The sequence below is a fragment of the Mustela lutreola genome, chromosome 10, assembly GCF_030435805.1.
Source record: "Mustela lutreola isolate mMusLut2 chromosome 10, mMusLut2.pri, whole genome shotgun sequence".
Lineage (NCBI taxonomy): Eukaryota > Metazoa > Chordata > Mammalia > Carnivora > Mustelidae > Mustela > Mustela lutreola.
Window position 1 is genome coordinate 77,367,773 of NC_081299.1, and position 17,353 is coordinate 77,385,125.

A 17,353-nucleotide genomic window follows, 5' to 3' on the forward strand; every position below is an offset into this window, starting at 1 on the left:
ACCCTTGACCCTGGCCTCCATCTGCCATTGCCAGCCAATTGATCCTTAGACCCAAGGTTAAGGAGGCCTCCCTGCTTCGGCTGACTAGCTGATTATCCTGTCACTAACACTGGATCCTTCAAGGCTCAGACCCTTCTCTCAGCCAAATCTAGTGGCTCAGTGACCCTGGAGGACATAAACAAACCAGATATCTTAAACTTTAACTCCCAGTTTCTCTGTTAAGTTTACTTTTGAGGAAAGAACCATATCTTATTATAATGGACCAGGATTTTTGTCAAATCCCATGTCACATGGTTACAATGTCACCAAATCCATTCCTACAAACGTTCCATTTTAATCTATTTAATAATAACACCTTTCTTTATGTTGTTCAAAGAATTATCTCAATTTCTCCATTTTTCATAGAGAAAACACACTAAATTGATGTTTCTGATCGAAATGAAGATGTCAGAAGCAAATTTAAATTAGACGTGGTTTTACATGTAGTTGGTTATGTGTAACAACTGATAGGTTAGCATCCCTTTATTTTTCCTTGAAAGAAAAAAAAATTCAATAGAATGATGTTTTGAAAATAGTTAACTGGCAGTGTGAGGGACTCGTGTAGAAAGTTGAGGTGACAACTGAAAGTCAAGACTACACATGTTCATGTGTTTCCCAGGGAAAATAAAATCTCCAATTTAAAGAGACTTGGGTGCTGCTATTATTTCTTCAGATAAGATACATAATGACAGAAAGATGGCTTTTCTTAGGGAGACATTAGACATAAGTTGAAGAAAAATAAATAGAAAAAGTTACTTTTTTTCTCAAAATTTTTTATCTTATTTCTTCATAGTTTTATTATGCAGTGATTTGATGCTGACTTATTTTATTTTTTTTTTTTTTTGAGAGAGAGAGCACATGTGAGCGCAAGAAGGGGTGCTAGGGGTTGTGGGATCAAGCCTGATGAAGGACTTGATTCCACAACCCTGAAATCATAACCTGAGCTGAAATCAAGTGTCCAACTTTAAACAGTGGAGCCCCCCAGGTGCCCCTCAATGTCGACATCTTTAACTATGTGCTTGAACACACTCATCTTTCTGGCAGTGCATGGGGGCATTACCATGGTGTGACTTCAGGAAACAGAAGTCTTGTATCTCCCCATGGGTTTTACAAATGTGGTCCACTGCCATTTCCCTATATGCCCCCTTGTCTCTGAGACTGCTCCTCAGAGTCCTGTATTCTGCCCTTGGCTTCATCCCTGTGCCATCTTATATGACCAAATCTTCCTGCTCACTGTCCTTTGTTCCCTTTTCAATTTCCCAGTGGATTTCTACCTGCTCACTATATTTTAACATTAATCACAGATTACAGAGTTAATGAGTAGCCTGAACTCCTAAAATCGGTTGCTTATGGGTCAAGGTGGAAAATTGAGATAACTGGACTGCTGTTGTCAAGTGAATTTTGTCCAGTTACAGGTTCTTGTCCATCAGGCATTCTTCTAGCAGCTTTAGCTCTTGAACACTGTGATCAAAATCAGAAGTAAGCAGAAAGTGTTCTCAGTGACAAGTAAAATAGCTGTCACAGAATCCACATAACTTTATTCCTTTGATTAAATTTAACAAATGGTTATTGAGTATTTTCTATCCGCCAGATGCTATCCTGGGTGGTAGGAATAGTGAGATGAATAATTTATCTCTCTCTCACCTTGTTCCAGAAAGGATGTGAGGTGGCTTGTAGCAGAAACATAAAAACTAAAATGGCCAAATACAGGTTTTATAACTCAGGACAAGGGAAATATAAGTTAAAATAGGTCAAGTCCAGGGTGAAGAGAGGACACAGAAGCACAGCCAATGGCAGCCTTCATAATGGTTACACTTGAGCTGTGAATTGACTCTAAGCACATGAGGTGGCCAAAGGAAAGGGAAACATGGTCAGTTACACACACATTTCCCACTGTAGAAACAAAGAAACTGCATAGTCACTCAGGGGGAAAAAGGTGAATAAGATGTGGTTCCTAATGGCAAGAAATTTATAATCCAGCAGGAGAGACAGAACTGTGGCAATCATCTGTAAAACAAAGGTGTATTATGAGGTCTGCATAAAGTGCTAGGAACTAGAAATAGGGGAGCAATTTCTTTGGCTTATGAGGCAAAGAAGAGGCTACCTGAACAATGCCCCGAAAGAAGAAATGGACAAGGAAGAGGAGGGCACATCAGACAAAGGGAGGGAGCACAGTGGCTGGAGATTAGCAACTCCAGCTGTGTTTGCATGAAGATTGCTCTAAGTGCTTGTTAAACGACTGCTGTCAGTAGGACTGGGAACTTTCACAAGCACCCAGAATGCTAATTCTGGTGCTCAGGGACCATACTTTGAGAAACACTAGAATCGATTCTTGGATGTATAGGGCAGTGAGGGATGATGCTGGAAAAGCAGACTGGACCCACCTGGTGTGGGCTTCATATATCGCAGTCTGAAACTCAGACTTTATGGATAATGGGGATTCTGGATGCCTTCAAGCCTAAGCAGGTGAAAGACACTATCAGATCTGTGTGTGTGCATGTGTCTTTGATTTCCTTTTCTTTTTCCTGATTACAAATGTAGCAGCCAGAGGATGAAAGGCAAGAAGGAAGAGACTGAAAACAGGTAACCAAGGAGGTGTGTTGCATGGTCCAAATGGAAGAGGACAGGAATGTGTTTAGGTGTTGGCAGGGGAAATGGAGCAAGGTAAACACTTTCTACAGTGAGCATGAACCTATTATTTTATTGTTAATCACAGATTTACTTTTCTGGTTAATCTTTGTCATTTTTCATGTCTTGCTGATTATTATTTCACCTTATTTTCTGCTTTCTGGCATCTGGCCTAAACCAACAGGTAGTCCCAGTGGCGCAGGTTCTTGCTGAGATCTGTCTGGTCCCTGTGTCAGCATGGGTAGGGCTGTGAGGGACATTCAAGGTGTAGAGTAGGGGAGGCAACTTCTCTTACGGTGAAATCACATTGGAGGGTGACAGAGTACATACGATTTTTGTTTCTTTTCTTTTCTTTTTTTTTTTTTTTAAAGATTTTATTTATTTATTTGACAGACAGAGATCACAAGCAGGCAGAGAGGCAGGCAGAGGGAGAGGGAGAAGCAGGGCTCCCCACGGAGCAGGGAGCCCGATGCGGGGCTCGATCCCAGGACCCTGGGATCATGACCTGAGCCGAAGGCAGAGGCTTTAACCCTCTGAGCCACCCAGGCGCCCCCGATTTTTGTTTCTTATAATTTACATACTTTTAAAAAGTTCTTATTTCATGGGGCACCTTTGTGGCTCTGTTGGTTAAGCACCCAGTTTGTGATTTTGGCTCAGGTTGAGATTTCATGGGTCATGGGATCAAGCCCTGCGTCAGGCTCCATATTGGCTGCGGAATCTGCTTGAGATTCTCTCCTTCTGTCCTCCTCCCACTCATACTCTTGCTCTCTCTTAAATGAATAAATAAATCTTTAAAAACAACCCTTACTTTATAAAGACAAAATAGGATAGACAGTACTGAACCTCTATAACCAATTACTGAGATTCTGCAATTTAAGATTTTGACATTTTTTCAGCTTTATTGAGGTATAATTGACAAATGAAAGTATATATATTTAAAGTGTACAAAACAATGATTTGACACACATGGGCTTCATAGAAATGATTACCACAATCCAATTAATTAATACATTATCTCTTACATAGTTACCTTTTTTGTATGTGTGGTGACATTTAAGGTCTATCGGCAACTTTCAAGTACACAGTGCAGTGTTATTAACTATAGTCACTGTGCTGTACTTACAGCCCCAGAGCTTGTTCATCTTATAACTGAAGGCTTCTACCTTTTGACTAGCATTTCATGTCTCCTCCAACCACCAGTAGCTCCTGGTAACCATCAATCTATTCTCTGTAGGAGTTCAACTTTTTTTTTCTTCTTTTTTAGATTCCACATGTAAGTGAGACCATATTGTATTTGTCTATTCTCATCTGGCTAATTTCACTTAGCATAAAGTCTTCTCTTTCTATCCATGTTGTTGCAAATAGCAGGATTTCATTCTTTCTCAGGAGTGAATAATACTCCATTCTATGTAGACACTATATCTTCTTTTTAACTCATCTGTTGAAAGACACTTAGGTTGTTTCCATATCTTGGCTATAGTGAATAATGCTGCAATGAACATGGGAATACGGATATCTCTTTGAGGTACTGATTTCATTTTCCTCAGATATATACCTAGATGAGAGATTGTTGGATCATATAGTAGTTCATAGCAGATTGAATTACTATGATCTAATCCAGTAGATCATGTAGTAATTTCTAAGGAACCTCTACATTGTAATTCCTCCAGCTTTGTTCTTTCTCACGATTGCTTTGGCTCTTCAAGGTCTTCTGTGGATATGAATATGAAATTTAGCATTATTTTTTCTCTATCTGTGGAAAAATGCCAATGGAATTTTGATAAAGATTGCACTGAATCTGTAGATCACTTTGAGGAGTATGGACATTTAACAATATTAGTTCTTCCAATTCATGAGCACTGGATATCTTTCCATTTGCTTGTGTCTTCCTCTATTTCTTTCATCAAATGTCATAGTTTTTAGTATATAGTTCTTTCACCTCATTGGTTAAACTTATTCCTATTTTACTGTTTTGATATTATTGAAATGACATTGTTTTCTTCATTCCTTGATTTTTCATATCCCTTGAAGTCTTGCATTGCTGTCTTCACATATGAGGAAGCAGTTACCTTCGTCTAGTCCTTATTGAATGGCTTTGGGGAAGAAATACCTTCTGCTAAGGAGTTTGAGGCTTTCCTCAGACATTTTCTATGGATACACATGTTCCCCATTTCTTGCTCTTAGGGGGATTTCTTAAGATTATATGCTTCTTTTGCTTTCCCTAAGGTGATTCTAAATGCTCAAGTTAGAGGCCTTTCTCCCAATCTTCCAGCATCAGGGCCAGCTTTCTGCCCGTACTCAGTAACAGTCTAAAAAGGCTCATACTCTCTGCTCTTGGAGCACCCAGAGAGCCAGTCACAGGGTGGGGTGAACGTGGGTGAGGGAAATGAAGTGTTCACGTACCCATGGTCCATCTGGGAGGATCCCCAAATGAAACATCCCCAGCAGTTTGTGGGCAGGCTTCCTGATCCATTCCACAAAGTGGTTAATAAGATCCATGTCTTTCTGATGCCTCCTAGGAGCTCTGGCCGCTGTTCTCCCAACCCCTCTCTGCTCCTGAGTTGTGTAGCATACCCCAATATTCTGGATGGGGTGAAAGAAGTGGGCCCTTTTGGCAGCATTCCACACAGCTGGGAAGCCAGGTGCTCCTTCACACATTCTCAGTACCCCCCCCCCCCCACCCCGTGAATGAAGCCACAGAACTAGAAGGTCTCCCTATTTAGCACTGAGCTGTAGCTATGCCTTGGGGGAGGGGTAACATGGGTAAAATGAAACTATTTCTCTCATCCTCTCTCCAGTGTGTCCAACCTGATTGTTCTTCGCTCCAGTGGTTTACTGGAACTTCTCTGTTGGACTCCTGGACTGCCATAAATGCATTTTCATCTGTGGGTGATTGTCAAACTCACTGTTTTGTGGGGAAAATAGAGTAGAAAACTCCAATTCCACCATTTTGCTGATGTCATCCCCATGTTTTTATTTGGTCTAAGAGAAAAGCTAACAATGTCCAGTTCAGTGGATTCTGCAAACACAGTATCTCCCCTTCAAAAATGGCAATAAATACCAGCACCTTGCATTGTGGTCTACAAAAACCAGTGTGCCTGAGGCTGGACAATGTTCCCATGCAAAGACTTATTGTTTTAGAACCTGCTCTCATGCGTATCTGGTGTTTGTAAGCAGTAAGCCTATGGTCCAATTCATTATTTCATTCATGGTACAGGAACTACTAAGCATGGTCCCAAGACAAAGTGAAGTAAATATTTGGCTAGGACCCACTGTTTAAACCCGTGGTAAGTGGAATAATGGCCTTCCCTAAGATGTCCATGTCCTAATCCCCAGAACCAGTGAATATGATACCTTACATGGAAAAAGAGATACATGTGTTTGCTAAGATCACTATAACAAAATACCACGAATTGGCTTGAATAGAAACTCATTCTTTCATAGTTCTGAAAGCTAGAAGTGTAAAATCAAGGTTTCAACAGGTTGGTTTTTTCTAAAAGCTATGAGGGAGATGATCTGTTCCAGGCCTTTCACTTTGGCTTCCAGGTGACTGTCTCTTCCCTGTCTCTCTCCTTCTGTGGGTGTCTGTGTCCAAATTTCCCCTTTTGATACAGACAACATTCATGTTGGCCCATGTAAGGCCCACCCTAAGGATCTAATTGAACTTATTACATTTGTGATAATCCTATTTCCAAGTAAGTTCACATTCTGGGGTTTACAGTTTCAGAATATGAATTTGGACACAATTCAACCCATAACAAAAGACTTTGTGGATATGATTAAAGTTAAGGACTTTGAGGGGCCCCTGGGTGGCTCAGGGGGTTAAAGCCTCTGCCTTTGGCTCAGGTCATGATCCCGGGGTCCTGGGATCGAGCCCCACATCAGACTCTCTGCTCAGTGGGGAGACTGCTTCCTCCTCTCTCTCTGCCTGCCTCTCTGCCTACTTGTGATCTCTGTCTGTCAAATAAATAGATAAAATATTAAAAAAAAAAAAAAGTTAAGGACTTTGAGATGAGGAGGGTCTCCAGAATCATCCAGGTGGGCTCAACCTAATCACATGAGCCCTTAAACGTGAAGAGATTTTTCCTTCTGTGGTCAGGGAGAAAGAGTTTTGATAAGGGTGCTTGGTTGGCTCAGTCAGTTAAGTGTCTGACTCTTGATTTCAGCTTAGGCCATGATCCCAGGGTCATTAGATCAAGCCCTGTGTCCGGCTCTGAGCAGAGTGTGGAGCCAGCTTAAGATTCTCTCATTACTAGGGCGCCTGGGTGGCTCAGTGGTTGGGTGTCTGCCTTTGGCTCAGGTCATGATCTCGGGGTTCTGGGATCGAGCCCTGCATCGGGCTCCCTGCTCCACGGGAATCCTGCTTCTCCCTCACCCATTCCCCCTGCTGTGTTCCCTCTCTCACTGGGTCTCTCTGTCAAATAAATAAAAATCTAAAAAAAAAAAAAAAAAAGATTCTCTCATTATTCCCTCTGCCCCTCCCCACCATGTTCGCTTACTCTCCTCTCGAAACTAAATAAATAAATCTTTAGAAAGACAGAAAGAGTTCTGGTAACTGAAAAGAGATCAGAGAGAGGCAACACTGCTGGCTTGTCAACAATGGTGGAATATATTATAAATCAAGAGACGCTACTGGTCTCAGAAGCCAGAAAAGGCAAAGAAGTAGAATCTTCCCCAAGGCCTCCAGAAAGGAATTTGGCCCTGCCGGCACCTTGATCTTAGTCCAGTGAGACCAGTTGTCAGACTTACCCACAGAACTGTAAGATAGCACGTTTGTGTTATTTGTGGTGATTTGATATGGTGTTGATAGAAAACGAATACAATTTCTTCGATAGAAAACAAATGCAATTTCTTCCAAACCACAGCCCCTCAATTCACCAGGCCATCTCCCAACCCCCCGCATATAATACTACTCTCTGGGAGGCACTCTCCACAGAACTTCCCCCACCCCTACCAGAGCCGCTAATGAAAGCCACGTCATGTAAAGCAGGAGATTGCTCCCAGAGTATCTGGCCAGCCCATGACCCACTCCATTACATTCTCCCCAGCTTGGGAGTCCCTCCCATGAGCTGACTGGAGCAGATGGACCTGGGAGCTAAGCTGGGGTAGGCTCTCTGGATTTTGAGTTTAGAGACCCCAAGACTAAGAGTCTGGAGAGAAGGCCCGTGGGTTAGTGCCGCTGACGTTCTGACGGCTACGCCGTTTCACTTAAACCAGTTTGCAATGGGTCTGTACAACCTGCCAAAGAGCCCGAGCACTTACCTTTGCTGAGTCAGAAAATGTGCCCTGGAGCCGAGGAAGGGAGCGAGGAGTAGCTAAGCGCCCGGGTGTGGAGAAAGCTGCCGCTCCTGGTGGAAGTGAGCCTCCTAGGGCGCCTGCCCGGATGGCTCAGTCAGTCCAGCCTCCAACACTTGATTTCGGCTCAGGTCACGATGTTGAGGTTGTGACACGGCACACGGCAGCCGGGGCGTCAGGTTCCGCAGAGCAGGACAAGGAGCCTGCTTGAGAGTCTCTCGCCCTCTACCCCTCCCCCACCACGCGCGTGCGCACTCTCTCTCAAAAAAAATAAAACGAGTCTCACAGAAGTTTCTGGGTTCATTGTTAGAATGAAATGTTGTGAAATGGTTTCTTGTTTTCTACAGAACCAGTAGCCAATTTCTGGAAGCCTTGTTTTCTTCCAGGAGAGCCAAGCTATACATCTATTGTAGGTAGTTCTTGTACCACAGACATGTTACGTCTTCACACAAATGATTGCAAAACGTGCAACTGCCTCTTTGTGCTTTTGTTTTGTATTGTTTTGTTTTAACGTGTTTGATTTTTTGAAAGCTGTTAAGACCTAGACTGGAAGCTCTCAGATGATCAGATCCTCTTGGTGTCAGGACGCAAACACACGACTCTGTGCTTCAACCAGGGTCTAGTCTTTTCTTTGTATCTCTTCCCTCAGGAACGGCTGCAGATAAAAGCAAATGTCTTAGAAGAGCAAGTGTGACATCTGGTTCGCTATCAGGAATAAATCTTTCCCTGCCAAGCAAGACTGTAAGGCAATCTGGAACCAGTTACTACATAAACTTGTTTTATTTCAAAACCAAATCACCTGACTTACCTTTATATTTATTGCCTGCCTTGAATTCTTCCTCACTATCAAGATGCTTCTAATGAAACACAGTTGACCTGAGTTTTGAGGTGAATGATGAGAGGGAGTTTGTAAAAGGGACTTAAAGTGGAAGGGCCCTTGTTTCCTCCAGCTTGCGCAGCTTGAAAAGTCACCACAGAAACCAAGCCCCAGCTCTAAAGGGAAAAGAAGGAAAATCAGTGGTACTCTGATACCAAACCCCCGTCCTTCCTGCTGGCTCCAGATGTGGCAAATCCACAGTGAATTTCTGCTCTGGTGTGGCAGACAGAGTCACCCACCTGTGGGGCCGCTGTGTGGTGTGCTGAAGGGCTCTCAGATGGCAGATGAAGGCCAGCAGGCCTGTCCCCTTCAGACTTGCTCTTCACTGTGTCACACCCAGGTAGGGACTTTGTGAAAGGCCTCAGGTGACTGGTGGGTGCTGATCAGAGAGCGCCCTACCTTTTACAGGTGCTGGTGTCTTCCCAGGTGAGTGTGCAGTCTACAAAAACCTGGGGACACCACACGGCAGGCATATCCAGACCTCCCCAGTACCAATACAAAAGACGGGTGCAGGACTCCGAGATGTTAAGCTAACGTCTGCGTAATGGCCTCAACGTTGTGGGACACACCATCACATCCTTGGTCTAAGAGTGCCCTTCACAGAAGCCTGGGGGAGATGCTGCTGTCTTTCCCATCCTGCCAATGAGGAGGTAAGTCTCCACTTGTCGACTGAACTAGAAAGTAGAAGAGGTGGGTCTCAGGCCCAGTCTCTCTGACTCTTCAGGCAGGGTTCTCAAACCCAGATGACTAAGGGGAGGAACCCAGGGAGAGCATTATCTGGAAAACACAGGCCCTGCCCACAGGGGCAGCTGCTACTCAGCAAAACCTGGGAGCTGCCACACAGGAGCGCAGGCCCACCCTGGCCAGAGCCTTTGGGTTTTTGCCCTTTTTTTCGGTCCCAGACTTCTTGTGTGTCCTGGCGTGGTGGAAGGGATTGGATGGCCCCATGGGGTAGAATTTGGAGGGTGCTAGATACTACAGAGCACTAATCTTTTACAAGAGGATTAATCCCATTTGAGAGGGCTACCCCCTGAACCACCTCCCAAGGACCCCACCTGCTAATACCAGCACCTTGAGGCTTAGGATTTCAACATATGAATTTGAGTGTGGGGGACACAAACATTCAGATCACGGCCATGATTAGTGCTGATTCCTAAAGGATAAGAGATGGACAAAATAGAAGGGCATTCTGGCCACATGGAGAAGGTTAAGGGCCAGGGAGAGGGGCCAGTCCATGTCCCTGAGCCCTCAATGCCCAGAGCTGTGATACAATGAAGGACAATATCACGCAACATGGGTGGACATCTGAGGGGCCTGGCAGCTGTGGCAGCACTCGGGAGCACTTCATGGGGTTGTGGACCTCAGCGACCTCAGCAGCAGATGCCCCACCTGGACCTGGACTGGCGGAGAAATCAGGCACCCCTGCAGCCAAGTGGGCTAGTGTTAAAGACTTAAAATCGTGGGCAAGTTGGCTTCTAAGGGCCACTGGAGGTTCCACCAAGCAGGGGGTGGAGACTAAGAAACATAAGTGGATGCAGAGATTGTGGTCCTGTCTCATGCGGGTTAACTCAACTGTAAGTTCGGGAGATGTGACACTCCAGCGGGATGGCCCTAGGACACAGTTCACTAAGAAACATTGAGTCCCCACTAATGCAGTGTTCTTGTTTTAGATGTTGGGGATACAGCAGTGAACAGGATGAGGCAAAGTACTCATCCTCGGGGAGCTTATATTCTAGGTAGTGTTTGTTATCTGATTAGATAATACACAAGTAAATAAAAAGTATATAAGACAATTCCAGAGGGTGACAAGTATATAAAGAGAAGAGGGGGAAGAGCATAAGGTGTGATGGCATTTGATAGCCTAGGTAGAATAATCAAAGAAGGCTTCTCTGAACTGACACCTGAATGGGAAGATAAGGGTGGGTATGAGTGGGAGTACAGAAAGCAGAGGGAATAGTAGTGCAAAGGTCCCGAGGCAGGTGTGAGCTTGGTTTCCCACATTTGAACACGTGTCTAAGGAAAGGAGGAATGTCAGTGCAGGTGATGGGGAATGCTGGGGAAAGAAGTAAGAGATGTGACTGGAGTGAGGCCAGATCATATGGGACACTACAGGCTTGAGGCTATAGATACACATGTGTTGGGGATACGTGGGGGAGTGGGTAGCCTCAACACCGGTTCAAGAGAAGAAGAGGCTTCTGGAGCAGCTGGAAAACTAGCTTGGCTACAGGGTAAACTCCTATGAGGCTAAGCATAGTCCACGGTGCCATGTTCTAAGGGACCCGGAAAATTCAAGCTTGGTATAAGATATGGGTATGGTCATATAAAGTGTTCTAATGTAGAGCAGAACATGGTTGTGGAAGTCCATGAAGAAATGCCCAGTCAAATCAGCACCAGCCAGTGGTGGAGGGGTTGGGGCTGGGGCAAAATAGGAAAAGATGGCAGGCTGAGGGGACTGTAGGGGAGGGAGAGTTTGCAGGGAAGATAATGGTGGAGGGCATGGGCACCAAGAGCAGCCCTAGGTGGAGCCCTGATTGGGGTGCCACCTGCTGGAAGCCTGCCATTACTGCTGGTGTCCTGGTCCAGGTTAGGTCCGACTCGAACAGAGGACAAGGTTTTGTAACAGGATTTGATGATGGGATTCTTATTATCTAAGTTTTGACTGAGGCATGAATATAATAGATGATAAATTCCAAAGGAGCCACTGTGCAAAAATCTCTAAGTGGTATCACGAATGGGGCAAACAGTTCTTAAATTCCTTAACCACTAGGACAAGACAAAGAGAATTTGCAAAAAGAGTACTTAGAGTGAGTTGCTGCTGTCAAATTCTTTCTCTCCCAGGTTTGGTGAAAGGGGGTCTGTGACTGCTCCTTGCATCAACCTCAAGTACCACGCTAAGGAGAATACTTGGAAAGCTTATACGTATTTCCTGAATAGAGAGATATTGGACTGGGGTTGGCCTTTTGCCTAGAAGATCCAACAGGCTAGCAATGGGCTGGCTGGAAGTGGAAGAAAAGTGGCTGGTGCTTCAGGCAGAAGTAATAGGGGCAGAGTGCGTGTCCCTGTTTGCTCACATGCGTGCGTGTTTCCGGATGTGCAAGGAGAATGAGAAGGATTTTTGTTGTGATGTGGTTGTTGTAGTTGCTCCTTTCCAAGGAAATGGCAGGTATCAATGAAACAGCTAGGTATGATGAACAAACATCAAAGATAAGCAATACTGTATTTCCCAATTTAAATATCTCGATTTTTTTCTGATTATAAAAAACACATACTACTAAAAACTCAAACAGTTCATAAACATACACTAGGAGAGAATGAATTTCCCTTTATATTTCTCACACGGATCTTTTAAGACCTTTTTTCCAGCATGAAAGCTTCTCAGGCTTTCTGGGGCAGGTTCTGTTCTGTGACCAGCAGGTGGCAGTGCACCACTGCTTTCCGTAGGGACCCAGAAAGGAAGTGGATCTGAACCGCAAGTCCCATGTAGCAGAGAGCTCGGCAAAATGGTTTTAATCTGAAACAAACTTTAAGTTTTCTAAAATGATGTCAGGAAAAATTCCTAGTGATTTTTCTTTACAAAGCTGCTCAGTGTGGGCCGCGGTGCCCTAGATTGTTGACACTGGGCTCTGAGTTTTTGAGATTGAGGTGGGGAGAAAAGTTTATGAAACAAAAAGAATTTACTGGCTCATGTAACTGAGAAGTCCAGAGGTTTGTCCTGAGGAGAAGTATATGAGCTTAGGTCTGGTTTGATCTGGTTTCACCCTATCATTAGGGTCTTGGGTCTGTTTCTCTGGTATTTTCTGCTGTTCTTGGCCAGCTTTGTTCTGGGGCTGCCATCCCTCAAGTTAGAAAATGGTCATAGCTGTTTCTGGACCTCATGGCTCACAGTTCACCTTCTGTGAACGGTAATCCCCCTTGAAATTGCTGCCTGGGGTCTCAATGGTCTGAGCTGAATCACTTGCTCATTCTCCAAGCAAACACTGACCAGGGGGTAGCATTGAGTCATTACTTTCACCTACGCTTTATACATAGGCTGTCTTGGGTGAGGGAGATACCTGGATGGTTAAGAATGGTTAACGTGGTGGCAGGGACCAGGCAGTGGTGTCAGTGGATGTTTGCTGGCCACATGCGGAATGTCAGGTGACTCTGGTGCCCTCGGTCTCACCAAGTAACCAGGGAAAGGCATAGGACTAAGCCTACAGGTAGCTAACTGGACAATGTCCTCCAGGCCTGCCCACCCCGATTCACTTTCCACCCATCCAGGCCCTGAATGGCTTCTCCAGAGAACACATCTGATTGCACAGCTCCTCTGCTGAAACTTTGCAGATGGTTCCCATTCTTCAAGCTCCACATGGTGCACACAGCCCTGTACTCCCTGGTCTCCAGTCTCTCCAACCTCATCTGCCTCCACTGTCTCTGGCACCTTATTCATTCTCTTCACTCGGGCGGGATCTTTCCATCTCCCTCAATTTACTCCTCTTACTTCTTCCAAAGTTAGGTTAAGTATCATCACCTCCTCCAAAGCATCTTGGGCAGATGCGCCCGAGGCTAGTGTGGTGATCTTGTCCTCAGCTCCCATGGCCCCCCATGGATACCCACAATGTGGCTCTTACTACATCGTGCTACAATGATCTGTTTGCCATGTGCTTCCCTCTACTGCTCTGTGAGATTCTGGATGGCAGAGGGCTGTGGTAGGTGTTCACCAAGCGTTTATGGAACTGCGGGGATTGATATCAACCCTCCCTTCAGATGCATGGGAGGCCCACTTTCTGCTCTGCCTTTGGTCCTGGGAGCCGGATAGTGGCTTTCCCCTGGAAAAACCGAACTTTCTTAGTCAACCATCTTTCTCCCCAGAAACCCCCACCATCCTATTGGTGTGAGTGATTTTCCAAGGTTCCTTCTAGTCTTAAGGTATATGATTCTTCCTGGAGGAGCATGGGAGGAACAGAATAGATCTGGTCCCCTGATCTAGGATGGTGGAGGATCCAGCTTCCCCCTGTGGGAGGTCAGCTTGGATCATTAGTGGAAAGCCCCAGTTTGGGTTCTGAGTGGATTGTACAAGCTACCTATGGTCTACAATCACCCTCTCTTCTCTCTCTTGGAAAGATATTTTCATGTCTGCAGAACTTTCCAATGTTTGTTCTTCCCAGCTTCCTGGCTGGCCTGCCAGACTAGAGAGGTCCCAGTGTTTTGAGTGAGGGAGGTCAACAGAGTTGGGCTATTTGGAATGCTATTACTATGACTGGTAAGGACAACTCACATTCTTTCATCACTAATTTTGTTAGCTCTCAATTTTAAGTATAATACATGGAATAAGCCATTGAGTGTTTACAATACCCTTTGAGGCAAGCACCACTGTTATCTGCATTTTCAGACAAGGAAACTGAGGTATGGAAACATTAAGTGTCTTGCCTAAGGTCATAAAGCTACTCAGTAACAGAGATAGCATTCAAATTCAGGCAGTCTGGCCCCCCATACCCTCACCCACTGCCCTACACTTCCAGTCGTAGCCAGGCTGTGGAGGGAGGAGGGAGAAAGGACCGTTTAGAAAGGGGGCTCGGAGCTTGTGGGACTTTGTCTCCATTGCTGCCATGACTGCTGGCCTCTCAAGACCAAACCTGATTATTACCGGGAAAATTCTTGCTGGTAATCTATCACGGTGCAGCTCTCAGAACATCACAAGCTTTATTTCACTAGAGACTGACAGCGGCTCTGTGGAGGAGGTATAATGACTCTATTCCCCAGGAGGAGGGGGTGGCTCTCAGCAGGCTAGGGGACCATCCAAAGGCCCCGAACAGGCAGACTGAGCTGGGACCTGCTCCTGAGTCGCCCATCTGTGGACCCAGGGCCAACATCACAGAATCTCTTTCCTCATGGATGAGGGCCTCTCTGTTTTGGGAGGAGTCTCCAGAGAGAACAACTCCAGCTCCTAATGCCCCCGGATAACACCCAGAGACGTTGTCTCTCCAGTTCACAGTAGCCTGTCTAGAGGTCCAGGCAGGTCCGTATGTAGGACAGCTTTCTACCTCTATCCACTCCCTGCCCACTACCCTCCCTTTCCTCCAAATGTGGCCTTTTTCTTTTGCGTAGATGCATTTGAGGTTTAACAGTTTCCACCTCTGAGGTCGCTAACTAACCTCTGCTGGTGGCCAAGCCTTCTCACCATGCTTCTCACAGGGTGAAACTTGTTGCTTTCACGGTCATCATTCCCCACTCCCCTTCAGAGTTCTTGTTGGGCCTGTGGACTTTTAAGGATGTTAGAGCCCCTGAAGTGTTGGCCAGGTCCAGACTCTGTCACCCTTTTCAGGGTCATCCAAGGACTCCTGGTGCAAAGGTTGTGCTTTTGGTCTTTTCATCAGGCAGATGTTGACTAAGTCCTCCTTTTCTGTCATTCAAACAGCCAAGGTAGGCCCACTCCAGAAAAAAAAAAAAAAAAAAAAAAATTCCCATCTCTGCTTAGCAGAATCTCTGGGAGTCCCAGCAAATCAGCCTTCCAAGTGAATTCAACCATGCTCACTTGCTTACTTGGAGGAGAACCCTGGGTTATTGCAAGAAGGTCAAGGGAGTTGGGCCATTTGAAATGACATTATCCTGAGTGATAAGGACAGCTCACATTTGTGAGAGCTCATTTTGTTAGCTAAGATTTATTATGTTAGCAAGATAATATTATGTTAGATAACATTATTATGTTAGCAAGATAACATTTTAAGTAAATGTGTACGTATCCTTCAATAGTCACAACGTCCTAGGCGTCATCATCATTCCCATTTTATAGACAAGGCAACTGAGGTGTAGAAAGTTTCAGTATCTTGCCTAAGGCCATCAAACTAGTGTGAATAAGAGAAGGCAGGAGTTAAGGTCAATCCCTGCTCTATCCCTGGGCTCCCCAAGCGGGTGGACACATTCATTGGTTTGAGGACCTCTAAGTTCAGGGCATATAAGGAAAATAAGGCCTAGGCCTTGGCCTCTGTAAATTCAATGCCAGTAGTAAAGACTGACATGTCAGTTAGGAGACAAAGAAACAGGCAGGAAGAGAGGGGTAGGTGGGAGGCATGTGGGAGCAGACAGGGGAATTCACAGAGACAGAGGATATCATGGGCAGGAGGAGTCACTCGTGGGAGTTCAGAACCATAGCTCTTCCTTTCCAGGCACTGCACTGACTCACGGTCCTGCGGGATCCCCTTTGGGCAGGGAGGGTGGCACATTCCCCCCAAACCACTGGACTACCCCCAAGCTTCCTAGTCCATGGCCAAATACCCACTCTGTCTTTTCTGCAGAGAGTCACGGATGGGCGATAGGAAGAATGGTGAGTTACCAGCAATGTCTCATGATAGCCTGAGTCCTGTTTTCTGGCCCTTTTAAAATGCATGCTGTGGCTTTCTGATATTTTCCATATGTCACAAAATTTATGAGTCTGATCTCACAGAGCAAACAGAAAGCTCAGAGGCAATTGGTGATGTATGTGGGACGTCTGGCTCCTCTGAGAAAAGGTTCAATTGTGTCTCTTAAAGTGATTTCATCCTAAATCTTAAGCCAGAATGAATACAAAATGCAAATCTGTCTCCCTTATTTAAGGATTTTGCATTTCTGATAGTTTCAAAACAATCATGCAGAGGGGAAAAAAATGTATTTTAACAAATATATCCTGCTGGAAAGCATAGATGCTTTGACAAATTAGGAAGTCAACCAAGCCACACACTTCCTTGTCAACTTTTGCTTCCAGCTGGCAAGCATTTAAAATAATATTCCAAGGAGGTTTAGCATTCATGATTACATTGTTTGATTATTGCACTTTCTAGATAATGGTTTTTCAAAATTGTATCTTGCAGCTAAAAATTAAATAGCGACTTCTGGGTATGCACAATATTCTTTAATAAAATGAGACCCAATATAATATTCTCAGAGGCTGAGCAGTAATATAGGAGAGATTTACTGTAGTCCAAATGAGTGAAATCATTGATCCTATAGGATTCTTATTATTTTCTCAAGCTAAACTCCAGAGAATGCTGGGAATGGAGCCATAGCTCTATTCACATCTGTCAGGAACCTAGGTGGCCTTTCTTTTCCCAAATGGATATCTGAAGAATTCTTGGAGTCTTTTGGCTGCATGCTGGGAAAATGTCTCAGAAGAGAAAGCTGTGGACAAAGCTGTTTATTTGTGTCCATTGCAAAAATGTACCTCTGGTTTTCAGGACAGTGAAACTATTCTGTTTGATACTATAATGGTGGATATATACATTTGCCCAAAGCTACAGAATGTGCACCACCACCAAGGGTGAACAATCATACAAGCTATGGGTTTTGAGTGACAATGACGTGTAATGTAGGTTCATCAATTATAATGAGTGTACCACCCTGGTGGGGATGTTGGTAATGGGGGAGGCTAGCGTGTGCGAGGGCAGGAGCTACATTGGAACTGTCCGTACTTTCTAATTTTACTGTGAACCTCAACTTGGGATTAAAGAAAAAATGCACTTCTAGGCAGCTCAGTGTATCTTGCAGGTCTTTCTGCCAAGA

General features: G+C 44.8%; 1 pseudogene; it reads left to right on the top strand.

Annotated features, from left to right (window-relative positions):
• The first annotated feature begins 10,132 nt into the window (after window positions 1–10,132).
• The window catches only part of LOC131810533 (peptidyl-prolyl cis-trans isomerase G-like), a 42,463-nt pseudogene continuing 35,242 nt past the window's right edge, over window positions 10,133–17,353 (top strand).